The following is a 17,651-nucleotide window of genomic DNA, read 5'->3' as shown; positions in this document are numbered from 1 at the left end:
TCATTAAAATAGAATGATGCAAACACAAAAAAAATGGTCTGGCATGGTAGAGCAGATTAACATTAACATCAGCTGGAGTCCAGAACAAAACAAACAAGATCATGCCACTGATGGACAGGTTAACAGCCAGCGAGCCTGATGATCATGAAATGCAATTAATTTTGTCCCATTTAATAACATTTCCTGCATTTTAACTTCTGCCTGTCTGATCTCTAATACGAAAACAGAGTTACATTGGACTTTAAATAAGTTAATTAAGTATTAAAATCAATCATGTGAAAGTCTTAATATTTAATATTGTTAGATTGTATATCAAAGTGGTTTTATTATTTATTTACTCCAAACCTTTCCAGAATACTTCATGTGGCAACAGGGAGTCTGTATCTCACAAGATAAATGCATTTACAATGCCAAATAAATTATATATAAAAGCATTTGTCTTAATACATGTCATTCAATATTAACTATCACCCATTGGTACCACCCTGAAACCCTAATCCATTTTTACCAACCACACATTTGTATTATTCAAATGTTGTCTATTAAATAGTTGTCTCGAGAGCCACAGTAAAGGAATACATACCTGAGAACAATTATCATAGGAGCTTTAAAGCACTGTCTACAGTTTTAACCCTACAACTTTCATGTCTTACGAGTACTTAAACATGCAAAGTATAAATTCAATAGTGAATTAAAATGTCAGGAATAAGAAACAACGCAAATAGCCTGGGACCATGGCAATGTATTCTCTTGTTAATTCACATGATAGCGTAAGAAAAAAAAAAAAAGAGATGAAAAACTTTATCATAAATAAGACCTTTATATTCTATCAATTTCAAAGATAGGAAACCTTCCACACTTTTGTTACAAGCAGGCAACAAGTTCATGCAGTTGCTGGCTTTCAGTTTTCTTGAGGTTACATGATTCTGTAAGAAACACTAGTTTGACTACAGAAGAAAAACCTGAATAATGCAGAGAGGATCAAAATCCTTATGTCATGTTGACCACGAAGTTCAATAGTCACAGTCCCCTGCTAACCTGGTCAACAATGTTTTTTGAGGTGTAATAGTGCTAAGAACAGTGATACCTGACATTTCTAGTGAAACGATTTCTCTCTTGTACAGTGAAAATGGTGACAATGAAAGTATAAAGAGCATCAACCATCGTAAATTCCTAATACTACAATTCTGTGTTCAGTATGGTCTCACATCAAAAAAAAAAAAAAAAAGACAAAATAGCCAAAGCCAGTCTCCATTTTGCAGTTTGAATTTCCTTAAAAAAACCCAAACCCCCCCACCCTCAACACAAAACTATACCTATTTTTAATGCAGACCTATGTGACAGATCCATGACACTGTTAAGAGAGCACATCTTTGCTATAACATTGACTGCATGCAAGAAATACCAGCAAACCAAAAAAAGATCCAAAGTCAACAGCTAAATGTAGCCCCCGCCCTGAACATTCCTCCCACCCACCGACTCTTAGACTATTAGCACTGAGTGAATGGCCTGAAGTTGTGTCAGGGGAGGTTTAGGTTGGATATTAAAAAAAGGTTCTTCACCCAGAGGCTGGTTGGGCACTGGAACAGGCTCCCCAGGGAAGTGGTCACAGCACCAAGCCTGACAAGAGTTCAAGAAGCATTTGGACAATACTCTGAGGCACATGGTGTGACTCCTGGGGATGGTTCTCTGCAGGGCTAAGAGCTGGACTCGATGATCCTTGTGGGTCCCTTCCAATTTGGCATATTCTGTGAATTAGTGTATCCATCTTTAGTCAGATAGCACAGGAAAAGGACTAGCTAACGCAGTCCAGAGAGGAGCAAGAAGACCTATTAAGAGCCTAGAAACTATAACCTAAGACATAAGACCGAAAGAAACAATGTTTTACTTTAGTAAAAAGGAAGGTGGGAGAGGAGAAGGAAAAATGCTGTAAGATTTCAAATCTTTACATCATTCAACTACGAAGGTACTCCCTTTTCTTACAGTAATCTAGAGGTGGTGAAAACCCTATTCATATTAAAATGATGAAACAATTAGAAACCCGTTAAATGAAAAGAAGTCCTTGTTTGTTTTATTTTAGAATATATTTTATCTACCTGGTAACAAAACATTTTAATATAATTTAAATTAAAGCTTTGTTCTTCCAAAGATGGTTAGCTTTACTGCTGTTTATGGTATGGAAATGACTGCTTTTAAGTATTTAAGAGTTTTACTTTCAGGAACACACAGGCACCATGCTATGCTACATACTTTATGTTTTAGTAATACATATGTAACTCAAAGGGCCAAAGAATGTCAAGACTGAAAGAAATCATCAAAACAGTGAACTGGAAAAAATGGCAGCTTAGCCTGCAGCCTTACCCAAAATGATAGTAACTAGCTTAGACACTAAAAGTGTATTCAATGAAATAAGTTTCTAGGATATCACAGCTTTAAAGTAGTAAGCAATTAATCTAGGATTCAGCCTTTATTCTTTCACTATTTTTAGAAAACAGTTTCCTACAGGGGTTGACAGAATTTTTATAGAAACACCAGCATGTTCATGCACGCACAGAGGCATTTACATCAAATCTTTCTCTTCTAGTTTTCTTTTCTAGATATGCAGATGCTAAAGCAGCATGGTATCACACTGAGGTACAAAGAAAGTTGGTGTAAGCTCTATTCGCTAAAGAAAAAGGACAATTTCGTAGGCACTTTCAAAGAAGCAGAGAAAGGCAGTATTTGTTTCACTATCTTACAATGAAGTTTCTACATAATGCAAAGAACCATAACCCACGTTCACCCCTGTGATCTAATCCAGATGAGTGAATTCAAATCAGAGTTACACAGGAAAACAGGGTGCAAGGGAAAAAAAAAGACAAGGTGCTACATGAAATCTAATTCTGCTGCAGTGCAATGACTGCAAAGATTTTCCATTACTTCTGCCAATGGGAGAAGTGGCTTACTTATGTCTAAAAGTCACGCTAAGAGGATAAGAGGTTCAAAGTAGGGTTACCACCGGTAAAAAAATATCCTGAAGCTTCTTCCCATGAATGCTCCCGCTCACACCCAAAGGTTCAGTCTACATAAGGCACAGTATTCCTATCATATACCGCCTGCTCATGTTGCTTCTCTTCAGCCTTGCCACACCAGGAGCAACAAAAGCCCTCCAGGGCCTCAGTATTTTTGTACAATGCTTCTTCATACCTACGATTTAGTGAGTTTCAAACAGCAGTATCTAAATAAAATGAAATAAAATAAAAATACCTCAAGCAAATGAAACTTTTAAGACTTGGAAACAAGGTATAGATGAAACCTATTGACTTAGCTGGCAGTTGACTGAATGAAGGCACTATATCAAGATACCACTATTGCTATGAGTAACATTTTACTCATACCACTCATATCACTATCCCATGCTACTAAAAAGATTACGAGGCAGTTCTTCCTTTTGCAGACAGTGAACTGTGCTGCTCAACACATCCTGATGCATCTCTTTTGTTTCTGGCATTCAGGAACTTTTAGAACTAATTCCTGCTAAGGTACATAATATTACAAATGGGAAAAAATTATAGTGCAATAATGTTCGTTCTTTAATAATTTGATCTCTTAATACAGTGTTATCTGTTACAACCTATTTTCCTATGCCTTCCCACTCCTGTATTTTCCATTCAAATTTCTGAGCAGCTGCATGAAACGTTCTACGCTTTCCTGTACATGCACATCAAACTCCCCAGGGAAGAAGTGGTCTAAAGCCCCTGTAGCATAATGATTTCTATAATGCACTGTTACTTAGAGGCATTTATTCCTCCTAAATATTTTCTGGGCAGTCGATGCTGCTTGCCAGAGCATGTAAAACACAGGCATAGAAGTCACCAGTGCAAGCAGCATGGTACATCAAACACACTGGCTGTACCACCTCAAAACCTGAAATAGATTAAGGTCTTAAACAGCAAGTACTTTGCCAGGTTATAGAGGAACAAAAGTCTGGCTATTTGTATTGGTTCTGGCTGAGATTAAGTTCATTTCCCCATTGCAGCACTCATAGTGCTGTGCTTTGCATTGGTAGCTAAAAGGGTGTTGATAACACACCAGTGTTTCGGCTACTGCCGAGCACAGCATCAGCACTGTAACATGCCTTCTGGGAGGGGATTCAAGTAGGCCAGCTGGCCCAAACTAACCAAAGGGATATTCCATACCATATGATGTCAGCTCAGATATAAAAGTTAAGGAAAGAAGCAGGAATGGGGGCATTGGTTGTTTCCACTGGCTGCCTGCTAAGAAACCATTATGTGTTGCTGAAGCACTGCTTCTCAGGAACGTGGCTGGACATTGCTGCTGCTCTGGGAAGCAGAGAATAAAACCTGTTATTTTTTGCTTCGCTTTTCTTAATAAACTGCCTTATCCCAACCCGTGAGTTGTTTTCCATCTTACTCTCTCTCCCCTTTAAAGTTGGGAAGGGGAATGATACAGTAGTTGGGTAGGCACCTGGCATCCAGCCAAGGTTAACCCACCACACTATTAAAAAAAGTATTTAATTCTGTGGAACTTTACTGTACATTTACAGTAAAAATAAGAATTCGTAACATAAAGTAATTCAGAAATAAGGATAAAATACACTGTTTAAGAGGGGGATATATTAATAAATGTGCGATGCAATTAAAAGGGCTTCTTGGTTTGGCAGTAAATTTGTCTTATCAGAAACATCTGTCACCAACTAGTTCTATTTTCTTTACCCTATGTCCTGGGTTTATTTTGTTTTAGAAGTGGGTAAGCACATACTACATAATAGGAAACAAAAGCCCAGTTTTTGCAGAACATTCTTAGACAACAAGTAAGTTGCAGAACAAGACCTCAGAGAACTTCTTGTAGGCTAAGAGATCAGCTGCCCTGAGAACTATATGTGCTCTTCTGCTCTGAGGAATGAGAGCAGAACAACAGGCCAATTCTCTGAAGCTTTTTGATTTTTATTAGATAATAAAATAGATTGACAGCTGCCAAGTATGTTAGGCTTAGTTGAGTGTTCTAATTCACCAACCACTATGACATGACTGAATCTCCCCAAGTTTTGTAGCGACAAGAAGGAATTGGAATTCCCACAAACCAGTGAACAGATTTGAAGAATTGTACTGGAACACCAGCTGTCATTATACTTTACAGAAAGCCTGCAACACCTTTGAGGCTAAGCTTTTAAGTCCATTTTATTAAAAATACATAACAGATGTAAACAAGGTATGGTTAGAAACCTCCTTGATTAAATTTTTCTTTAATGTTTTTAGAAAGTCTTTTCAGATAGTTTTCTTGTTTGTGTTATACAGACCATTATGATTTTTTAAGAATATTTAAGATAAATATCACAATATCTGAATCGCAATAGCATTAACATTCTGAATCCTCCTGGACAAAATAGCTGTTTTCACGTACTTCTTTTCAACTCTTTCTTTCTTTTCCTGTCCTTCTGACCAAATTTATTAGTTTCTTTCTCTCCAAACACATGAAAGATCATTTTGCAAAAAGGTAGCTTTCAGGTTTCATTTTCCTGATATAGATTGTATGATCTCAAACAGGCCACATGCAAAAGCCTAGAAAAATGTTCTTTGTGCTCTGTTGTTGCATTTCTGGTAATAGCTGAGATAGAGAAGTGACCTAGTTGAGGTAGGTAGAGAAGTGACCTAACAGCGGCCAGGCTATGGACCACTCAGTGCATTAAGAACAAAATGAGAATTTTGAACTGGATCCAGAAGTAAATGGAAAGAAACCAAGCATATAGAATACAGGTGTGATCTGTTCTCACTTTTCTTTCTTACTTAATAGTAAGGCTGTGCATCTGGGGGCACCTAAAATTAGTACTTTTGAAATTTTGATCATGTATTATTTATCTTTTTCTCCTAAAAGGAAGACATAAGATGGCAGTAGCAGGTGTTCTTAGCTTCCTGATGGAAATGGAGGAGGAAGTTGACCAAGGGGACAGACTTTTCTTTAAAAGAGAAGTAACGGACAGAGATTGCCTAGCTGAGATGAATATTCTCTGTCAAACACATATTGTAATTCTACCTGTTGCCAGGAAGGCTTGAAGGCAGCAGATCCTCTGCCTACTCACCCAAATTCCTGTGTTTCAGAAGTTCCTGTTTTTCGCTGGGGAAGAAAAAGGGAAATCCTGTTCTGTTTTTGCAGCCATATTTATGAGTAAACTACTAAAAACCCCTGAGAACTAATGCTATTCACTGGTTTTGGTTTAGAGGTTTTGACAGCATCTTATCAGAAATAAAAGTCAAAACATAAAAGACAAATTATTTAGGAAGACAGAAAACCACTCCTTCACTATGCTACTCCAAGTCAGCTTTCATTCTCTCAAGGAACCCCGCAAAAGACTCTCCTCACCCAGGCAAAACACTGAACACAGTATTTTTAACATACAGATTTATTTCTAAAAAATGTCATCCAGTTTATCTGTGTGAAATTAGCCTGCTAGAAAGAATATTTTCTTGCCTCCTTTAAATTCAAGATTGCCTCTGTATTTACTGTAGCTCTTTCATTGCACTGACAACAGGAGCAGCCACTGAAGAAAGCAGACTCACCTTTCAAAGATATACACAGTCTGCCTTTTAAATGGTAACACAGCTGACTACAGAGTATTTTAACTGAAACTGTTTGCATTCTCAAAGCCAGTAGGAATGACCATGAGAGATGCGCAGGAAAGAAAAGAGTTTTAGGTTTTGTTGGGTCATTTCTTCAATGACCAAAGTACCATTTGACCACCAAGCTCCTCAGTTCATAGATAAAATACTTTAGACCTTATCCATACCCTAATACTACATGTTATACTTTTAAACCTATTATTTCCTACAAATGGCTACTTTCACTGATATGTGCCATGCTGAAACAACTACACTGATTTTCCGTCTCATCAAGACGTAGCCTTGGTGCAAGGCTTGTGAATTCTTCTTTAACTTAAAATGCAATTACTTAATCTAAGACCTGTTTCCCAAATTAAAGGCACACACAGTCTGTCATACCCATCCCAAGACTTACGCTCGCATGGCACTTCTGTACGACTTAAAATCAATTTACTCATTTTTATTCTAGTTTATATTTAGACAGTCCATCATGAAAGAGGCAGAACTTTACCCTAACCCAGGTCCTCTGTATGCCATATGTATATGCAATCTACTACATCAATCAAAACGGCTCACAGTTCAGATGATGTATACACAAATAAATGTACTTTACCTAGAGGTCAAAATGATTTCTGTAAGAGCACAGTATATTCTCTTGTTTTTAGCTACCTCCCACAACCATGAAGTATAAAAATTTAACAAGCTGCAAAATAACAAACTGAACGCCATACATCGAGTTTCTTTAGTGTCACGCTAGGAATGCTATAATTATAATCAAGAATACACTTCACTTTTAACTCTATTTTTACGTTATCTTTCTACCTTATGGCCCGTGGTGGCCTATGCTAGTTTTATTATAAAACACAGTTATGGGGAGGAAATGGTAAAAAAACCCCACAAACTTCAAAAAAATCAATTCTGCTACTCTGAGATCATATGTGCAGAAGCTGAGGTGTTGATTTTGGCTTCTTAAGATGGTGCTTATATGTTTCGTCCTTATTCCTGTCTCAGCTTTTGCAACCACATAATACTGTCTTGGGTGATCACTATGACAGTGGATAAATTAGGATTTCACTACCATTAAGTATGAATTGCTTCTTAACAAGGCTATGAGTCAGCATAGCCTTTACGTGACAGAACTGAAAGACTTTCAAACCTGGACCTTCAATACATTAAGTACAATAGGCAGGATTTTAAAAAAATGTTTCAGAAATGCTGAGAAATAAGGTTGGCTGAAATGCATACATATCACTTAATTAGTTGCATGAAGTGAAAGCTGCTACACAAATTCACTGGAAAAGACAGTAATACTTGTCTACATATAGTAGGAAAAAACACTGCTGAAATGCTGATAATCCACTTTTATGTTTATTTCTTTTTTAACTGGACAGCAACTTTCGTAGACATAGAACAATATCACATCTACGAGCATACAGGTTTTCTAAAAATGATGATTTATTCTTTGTTGGAGTTTGACTGAGAAACATACATGGCTGAAATAAAAAAGGAATGGACACATTATATATATATGACAATTCAATTAAATGACTGTCTAATATAAGTGGGTTAAAAATAGTTTCTGAACTTGTCATGAGAAACTGTAGAAGATTGAATCCTGGCTATTCTAAAACTCCCTTGTATTTTATCAGGTTGGATAGTCAGCCTCAGTGCTCTAATGTAAATACGCAAAGGCCACTGCTATAGATTCATGAGGAGTCCTGACCCTGAGATTTTTCAATTTTATTTGCTCATCTGAGTCCACTACACAGTTATTCTAGGAACCTTTCTGTATTTCAGTGTTATGCAAATTTCTCGTAAAGATTTGGGAATGTAATTTAAATACACTGCATATTACTGTGACTCGTAGGTATTCAATTAGTAAAGGAGACGTCTGCACTTGTCCACTTCACATTAATCTCTGAAAAATAATTAATACATACCAGATGCTGTGTAATGACTTACTGAAATATGCAAATAAAAATATTCAAAGGGCCTTCACTAATTTTATGACAATGAAGTCCATAGCTGTGATATTCCAAACAACCCTAATTCTTATTTTCTTAAGTGTACACAAGTACAATAAAACACAGAAATAAAATCTTAGCTTTCGTTACAAGAAAACAGGATTTGAGTTGGAAGTCTAAATGTCAGCTCTGAACATTATAAAATTATACACAATGAGGAGGAAACAGGGCTGATAGTGCATATAAATATGACAGTGTATTAGGCTGCATTTAATTACCAGTTCAAACAACAACCTGATCTAACCTTTGACAAGTAAAATAAATGTTCTGAATAATTTAACCAAAGCAAACATTCGTCGTTAAATGCTGGCTAATTATAGTAAGAGTTGTACTGAGAGGGGGGAAAAAAACCCCAAAGAGATGGTAATTTATACACTTCTCCTGCAATTGCCGCAGCTATTTCTTGAAACCCTTGATTTTTTTTTTTCCATGCGGGATAGCTAGCAAGTATCTACTTCTGGAAAGAAAAATCTGTCTATATTTAAAGAAAGAAGCACCATATTAGAATAACTAGCCTTGATTAACGAGCACTGAAGGAATAGTCCAAATACAGAAAATAAGGTAACACTAGTTTCAAGAATATCCACCTTTTCTGCGGATGGCTTTTTGATAGGAAAGGTCTCAGTTTGAAATGCTCCGTATCACACTGAAAGACAGGAAAGGATAGAATAACTATTAAATCTTTTCCAAATTGTCAGTGAAAAATCACACAAAAGTATTATTATGGGATAAGGGAGCATAGTTCACTCATGTTGAATGCACTTCTGAGAAGAGTAAAGAAGAAATCTAAATTCTTTTTTTACATAAATATGAGATCAACAGTTAAATGACATAAATAAACCAGACAGATTCTTTAAAAACAACCCCATCCAAATAGTGTAATGATGAAATAATTCCACCATCATGACTTTTTCAGATATATTATCTACAGCCAGATGTAGTATTCATATGAAATACTAAGCTTGTTTCAAAAAGTACCTAAATATCTCAGAAAAAATAAATATATGTAACAAGTATTTGAAGTCAGCATGCTTTGAATATCAGAATATTAATAACCATGAAATTAGAAAAAAAGGTCTTTTTTTTCCCTGCAGCATATATGCCTTCCAGTTGTAGGCTATGAATGGCTTTTGCTATCTTTGGGCCAAGAGTTTCACTTATTGATGTGATGAAAAGTTATCAACAACATCAGCTGTCTATCTCCATGCACTATAACTATGAGTCAGAAGAATCAGAAGACCATGAAAATTTCACGGACAAGCAATGTATGGTAAATAAAAGAAGCCTATAAATCCCTGATCTTGAATATATATTAATATTTGAAGGTTTTATATAATCTGCAAAGTAAAAAGTGAAAACCATTAAAAATATTAAAACTGACTGTAAGTATGTTCCCCTCTTTTCCCAAAAGTAATTTGTGTGCAGATAAATTCTGGCCACCAGTTTCTAAGACAAACATATTATTTTTAAGTTACCTTTTATATTTTCATAAATATTTAAACTCTCCCTGAAATTTTAAATATGTTTATAGAGACACAGATGCTAACATTCTCAGATTCTTAGCCTCTTACAATGAAAAAAATATGAATTAAACTATTTCTTGCACACTGTAAGAGAAAAAATTTTTAAAAGAAACAAATAATAAATTTACCAAAAAATTTACTACAAATTGTTTGATAATGAGTCAGGTGAAGTCATGAAACTGAAGTGGATTTTCTAGCTTACAGTGTAAACTCAATATTGGAAAACTGAGTTTGAAAGTCATTACTATTCCTGCTCCATAGCTAAGGGTAAAGTCTTTAAGCAAACAAAGTAGTAAAGAACTTGACAAGATCCATGCCTGACGCTTTGGAGAAACCCAAATACAGAAATAATTTTACACCGTATCTACTGCTTCATGCCAAATGGACAGTGACATGCACTGTTTTTAATTATGCTGAGGCACCCACAAAAAAATACTCAGCTGTATGTAGACAGGATAAAGGGAAATCTTAGGCAGTCATCGTTAAATGCAATGAATCAACTCTTGCCTGCTATTATACTGCACATAAAATTTTGGCATTTAGGCATAAAACTGGAACAGATCTTCTCTAGAGTTGTTATATTTTTTGTGTTCTGCATTTGAAATGTTATCAGGTCAGTAAGGTAAATTTCACCTTTCTGTGAACTAAAAGGCAGCAAGAAATAAAAGTAGCCACTCAATTATAAACCTTTATCTTCTCAAAAATACTTATATTTTAGATAAAGAATGAAATAAATAAAACCATCCAGGTCATAGGTTGTGAGGACTGATGTGAAGACTGCTGATTGATAAGGAGCTCACACATAATACTAGACACTCATCAGGGCCAACTGTACTTTCCTGGTACTCCTAATTTCTCAACTGTTGTGTTCTAGAAGTATGATATTAAGCATCTAAACAAGACACGTAATACAATAATTTATATTTAAGTAAAATCTGACAGAAACACTGAGAAAAATGCTAGTGTACTAGAATGCTGATATACTAAAAAAGCCAACAAAACTCTTTCCAGCACAGCTGCAAGAAATATGCATTGTTCCTGAATTTCATCTTAGGTTTGGTCTGATATAGCAGGTGGTCTATCTGGAAGGGTGATTATAACCAAATAATTTGGTTACATATGTACATGTATTTAGGCGTAAACCCATTAATACCTTTACCCAGTGTGGCCCACCTGGAGGACAATTTATCCAAGTCCAAAAGATATCTCCAACCAGACAAGGAAAGGAGAAGAGGAATTCCATGATCCTGAAACTAGTCAAGCTTCTCCCCTGACTTCATGCACCAAATTTTAACACTGCCAAAACCCACGAGAAGTAAAGACTGAGTTAGTACTTTAGATCCATGCTTTTGTGCAATAGGTTACAGAGAAATCAGAAATAGCAATAAAATAAAACGGGGAATGGTTAAACCAACAGAAGTTATAGCAGAGCTATGACTGTGGGGTTTCCTACATACTTTAGTTTCCATGTACTTGTAAGGTCTTCCTAAAGAGAATTCACTTTTGTGTAGAATGGCTTTGTGATGTGGATTAGCCTCCACAAGGGATCTAAACTGACAATAATGAATTCATTTTATATAGTAGGCTAGACTTAAATGAGAAGTGAAAGGCCAGTGCCAACAGAGTTCAGTGATCAGCCACTGTTGTTCTCTATATAATTTACTAGTTGAGTTTAATAATTACAGCACTGCCTTGATAATCTGTAGCTGCAGCATACTCGAAGGAGAGGAAGAGAAAAGACTTCTTCTGTTAATAGGAGAATTGAATTTTTTTATGTAAATGCAGACCCACATAAACTGCAAATGGAGTATTTATAACAAACATCTAAGAACACTGACACTGGTTTAAACTAAAATTAATTTATATCACTCAAATCCGGAAAAACATAATTTCAAGCCTTGATCTTATTAGGATACTTAATGTAATCTTATTAGAATGTGAGCTTCTATATATCAAAGTGTTTTATACATTGCAAATATATTTTAAAGAGCTCCAATAAACATTACTAAACAATTCACTACTGATCTCCAAACCTAGTTTCACAGAGGCAGATTACTGGATCTGCAAGTAATACTGCAGGAGAGGCAATGCCCTCACACAGGCGATATTATTGCTGCTATACAGAACCGGCTGTCACATGAGTGTTAAGTAAGTTTCCAGGACTTTCTCATCTCTTAACTGCCTGAGATTTAGCACTGAGCAGCATGCTTTCCAAAAGGACAGAGTACCTACAGCTTCAGCGGAAGCAAATGGGGATCATAGATGCTTAAAATTTCAGAAAATCAGGCCTGGTGCCACATACAAGGAAAACGCTGCCAGAAATGTCACTCACAGAATCCATGCCTGCCACTCCACAGGGATTCATATATGCTTAATGATGGCTAGCAAGTACAGAGAGCAGACCTAGCTAAGGAAAAACAACAGAAAATCAGGCAGCAGGCAAGCGATGAGCACTCTGTCTGCACTTGTATCCCCACTGGCAAAGTAAAAGTAAAATGGTTAAGAAACCAGTAAGGCTGATGCCAAAATCTGAAATGTTTCTAAGGACTATAGCAGACCTTAAAAGACAGTTTTTAATTTCATTTGAAACAGTTTCAATACTTCAACATTAATGTATGCACATATATATTAATGAAGCAGACATGTTAATCCCCTCGATGTCGATGTCTGTGAAGCATCTTAGCTCTTACTTCCTTCCCCACCAGTCGTGTGTAAGTAACATACTGTGGCAACATATGAATAGTTCATAGCTCCAGCAACAAATGAATGAATGAACAGTGACCTAAACGCAAGCAGCCATTAAGGTTTCTGTTTCTTTACCCATCAGCTATTGCATACACTCTCGGCAAACAAGTGTGTTTTTCTAACATGCACACTTCTCTGTTAATAAGTTTAAAAAAGTCAAGAGCCTTTATGTTTTTCCCCTACACGCTTCGTTTCTTGCTACATGCACTGGAGTTTTACTCTATTAGAGATGTTGATGATAAGCGAAAGAGATGGAGGTGATGCTGCCAGGGATTAAGGTAAAGAATGCTAAAATACTTTGCAGAAGCACAAGGGGTCTGCCGTTGCTTCCCTGCACTTGGAAAGCCTAAGCACAAGCTTGCTGAAAAGCGCGAGAGCTTCCGGTTAGCAATCCTATTTGATTTTAGTATGCAGTTATACACCTCTTGCAAGACTTTAAAGTGCTGTAACAAACTATCAGGAAAGATAAAAAGAAAGGGAAAAATACCAACATTTTAAATTGCATCAAGTATGAATAATTACAGTGTGCTGAAACATGGGGTTTTTTTTTTGTTTGACTTGGGTTTTGTTATACTTTTTGGGAGAAGAAGAGAAGAGCAAACCCGCGCCTCCCAAGAGCCAGAACTGTTCTTTTTCACAGGTTCAGTTCAAAATAATCCCACTAATAACCTATCAATACAGTGGGTTCAGAGATAAATTACATTATAATTAATCCCATGAAACTAAATTCCAGCTGCAGAATCTTCTAACAGGAATCATCTGTAAGAACAACCACTGGCCTTTAAGGGACCAGCAAGTACAATTTTAAGTAACAGTAGTCCACAAAAATACTTTTCCAATTTTTAAACAGAATGACACAAACTTACCTGTCAACGAAAACTCTACAGAAGTCAATTTTTCAAATCTTTTTTTTTATCTCAGTTTAAAAACTGGATCCATTTTCCTGTTATCTGCAATATATGGATCAAAATTCTCAGCTCCTGTTATTCTTGCAGAAAATGATCTCTGCAAAAATAAGCTCAATAAAATTAAGACAATCCAGGCCAAAGAAAAGAAAGAGATCCTGGGAGCTGTTAGTACAGTATTACACTAATGTATTTGTCTTTGTAGAAAGTAGAGAAAACCAGAATGAATGCTGTCTGCTTCTGCTTTTTTCCCCTTCTACACTAAGTTTTTTTATATACGACAGTGTAGCTTTATTTTATTATTTTTAATCAATTTAATCAATGTGGACAGTTGGTCAAGGGAACTAAAAGTCTACTAAAGTGCAAAGTGAATGATTGGCTTCTTTATCCTTGAAGGTTGCATCATTCTGCCTTGTAATTTTTAAATCCAAAATTTGTAGGGAACATCTGTTCATATTGAGATTAACTTTGCCCCTTCAAGCATCGACCCTGAACCATGTATGAGGTATGTAAATTTTTTTAAAAAGCACTTTGGTTTACATGACACCACCATCTCACTATGTTCCTAGATCAACAAGATGACTTTTCAAATGTTTGCTTCCTCCCATCCTTTAAGTAGGCAGAAATGTGCATATATGTGGGTATGAGATGTGTTAATGCATTACTGAATAGGTAAAACACTACATTTGCAGGATAAATGATGTTACTCCTTTCACCGCAAGATAATTTTAGCATAAGGGACCACAAGAAAAGAAGCAGTTACAAGATCTTATCTCTCAGAACATAAAATAAAGTCTTTCACAAATGAAGAAAATAATTGTCAGAAATCACTTGTTATGAACAAGAATTTAATTTCCCTGAACTCAAACCCTACAGCATTCAGCTAACTGGAAAGTAAAATGACTCAAACTGCCAAACAAGCAATATGGGTGAAAACAGAATTTGTTCTGTCAGAGAAAAATGTAACAAAATGGTAAATTGAAAACTTTATTTTAAAATGTAGGTAGTAGTGACAAAGATCTGACTGAGACGAGAAGTATGACTGGGAAAAGAAAAGGCTAGCTGATCAGACTGACAAGAGCAGAACAATTTGGAAACTGCGGATTCAGCTGGTCCCTGCTGTTACTTTACCCCGAGCACATGAAGGGATTATATCTAAGTAGGAAGGGGAACACAATTGGTGAAGCTGTGGCAAGAGAGTGAGTTAATCTAAAGTCATAATGGGTGGACTTCTTCACTGTGTGTAATATCCTCCTAGATATACCAAAGCTGCTCTGCAGCACCATTTCCTGGATGCCTGGAATTGGATTATCAGTTTTGCTGCAGGTTTACAAGGACAAGGTAGCTTTAGACCCCCTTCCTCTCTCCTTTCTTTTCCCTGTTCTCCCCCAGTATTAATCTCACCTTTACCCTTGAAAATTATTTACATTACAAATTAAAAATAATGTTACCGAGATTATAGGAAAGTCACCATTTCAAATTTTAACTGTCATACATAATGATCTATTTTGGCTTCTTCCTCATTTTAGGACTTCTTTGTGTGTATTCATACGTTTCTTTTCAACCCTGCCAGAGGTAAGAGGTTGAATGGACACTGACGTAAGACTCAATATATCACATTAATGTAATTATCTACTCAATTCAACATGCCAACAGAGCATTTACACACAACTAAAAATGTATAAACTCACAAAAAGAAAAATCTCTACTGTATGATGGTATTAGATAGCTTACGCTCCCACTTCTTTCTTTAAATGACATCCAGTAATACCATTCAAAAAAGAAACTCGCATGTCACGTAACCAACCAGGCTTGGGACTCCTATATTCATATCTACAAAAAGAATGAAAAAGCAATCAGAAATTTCGTGGACAGTATATATACTTATTAATATGATCTGTTTTATTAGGTCCCAGTGAAAACATCTTATTAGTTCTACAATTAAATGATTCAGAAACCATCCACACTATCTTTGCCTTTTAACAGTTCCAATCAGTAGCAGATCTAGGTGTAATCAACAGCAGCAGGGGGCTTTAGGAAGCAAAACAAAACAAAAACAGTAGGGATCTTTACTAGTTTACAGTAATTGATACAAGGAAATGTTATATGTTACTGCAAGTTAGCCCAAGATACGGAAAAGCTACATGAAAATTCCCTATTATTTACAACTACCATTTCAATATAACAACAGCAATACAATAAGCTTTTTTAAAAAATTGAATATTTAAAGTTTACTGAATTCCGTGCTGATCTAGAACTTCATCTCATTTTTGCTTTCTCCATTTTACATTTTCTGTAACAAGATCAATATTTGGGTTACCATGTATTCAGAATCCATGGATGTCACCCCTTAAATTTGTGAGTGGGCTGCACGAGTGATATAAAGTCCCTCTTCTGTAGGAGTTGAGCACATGGTCTGAACAGCACTTTTAGCCCCTGCTATGCATGGTAGCGAAACTATATTTCCCATATGTTAGTGCTGACAGGCTGACTGATATAAATTCAACTCAAAGAAACTTACATACAAGTTATTTTTATGCTTTTTAATCCTTTTCCTCTATTAACAGTGTCCCAGATATAAGAGAGGAATACATTAAAGAGAAATTGATAAGTGGTGCAATAATTTATGCACCCTTTGAGTGCTAGGACATCTGCATAAAACGAGGCCATTGCCTTTTTGATGTCAAGGATCTTGGGATAGTTCCAAATTGTAAGTATTTAAATCCTAAGCTCTTAAATTCCCATTGATTTTAACACAAGCATGAAGAGATAGGCATGCAAGTATCTTTTTGGATCTGCCCTTGTTAACATCTTTGAAAAAAATATATCTAGCCACAGCCACAGAGAACTCACAAAGGACAAACAGTGAGCATCTTAGAATGAAAGCCCACATTGTCACATCTGTAACATTCCTTCTAATTCAAAGCAAGTTTGCATAAAAAGAGCGATTGCACTTTTGGACTGAGGAACAGGCAGAACCACAGAGATGACACTCTCACTGCCCTGTCTCCTTTGCAGAACCAGAGAAGTTTGGATATTCTGTTTTTTGCCCCCTCCATTTTAAATTTTCTGTAACAAGATCAATATTTGTGTTATCATATATTCATATATACTCTATGGGATGCTCCCCTGGTGGCCAGGTGAAGATACATGAAATTCAAAGTTTGTTATGGATGACTGGCTCAATGACCACAAAAAGATTATCAAATTACACTTGCTTGAGCCACCATAGCCACGTAAAGAAAAGTTCAAAACTACAAATACCCATTGAATTAACTACTTACCATACGGATAATTTAATTCTTTTTAACATTGTAATATTCTTTGCAGCAAAGCCTACAGCTCTAGCACACAGCTTTACCAGAAACATGAGAGCAAGAACATGCTGGGGTCAAGCTATGGTGGAAAAAGCACCGAGTGGAATCTCCACCATACTTTTGCAGGAGTACAACAGTTCTCTCCCAGAAGCTGCCAAGAGTGGTCAGAACATATTACCTACTTCATATCTGTCCTCAAAAGAGGACATTTTCCAAAGAAATTGTGTATAATTTAGTGAAAAGGCACTTATTGAGCCAGGTAAGATGCAGTTATACAAGTGCAATGAATTCCACGATCAAGATTCAACTTCCTTACACCCATGGGGGAGAAGAGAAGCAGCTGTAGAGGTAAAGAGGGGGACATTTCACCAAATGCTAAAGAAGAACAGGGAACTGTCAGGGACTGGTGGCACAACTGGCTAGAGTTTTTGCAGTTCATGGTTGATGAGTTCAGGTGAGTCAGAGCATATATGAGGTAAATACCTTCATTTACTCAATTCTTCACCTTGCTATCTCGCAGACTATCTGCTTTAAAGTTCCT

General features: G+C 36.3%; 1 protein-coding gene across 4 annotated transcripts in view; it reads right to left on the bottom strand.

Annotated features, from left to right (window-relative positions):
• TBC1D5 (TBC1 domain family member 5) overlaps positions 1-17,651 on the bottom strand; it is a 319,471-nt gene that overhangs the window by 194,135 nt on the left and 107,685 nt on the right. The window contains exon 4 of one of the 4 annotated variants that reach the window (XM_064673504.1): positions 9,208-9,266. The exons of the other annotated variants lie outside the window; for them this stretch is intronic. The gene's annotated coding sequence lies outside the window, so the exon portion shown is untranslated. The remainder of the gene's footprint in view (positions 1-9,207; positions 9,267-17,651) is intronic. 4 annotated transcript variants of the gene reach the window in all.

This window comes from Pseudopipra pipra, chromosome 1, assembly GCF_036250125.1.
Source record: "Pseudopipra pipra isolate bDixPip1 chromosome 1, bDixPip1.hap1, whole genome shotgun sequence".
Taxonomy (NCBI): Eukaryota; Metazoa; Chordata; class Aves; order Passeriformes; family Pipridae; genus Pseudopipra; species Pseudopipra pipra.
Note: the sequence above shows the minus strand (reverse complement) of the source record. Positions and strands in the feature narration are given on the sequence as shown.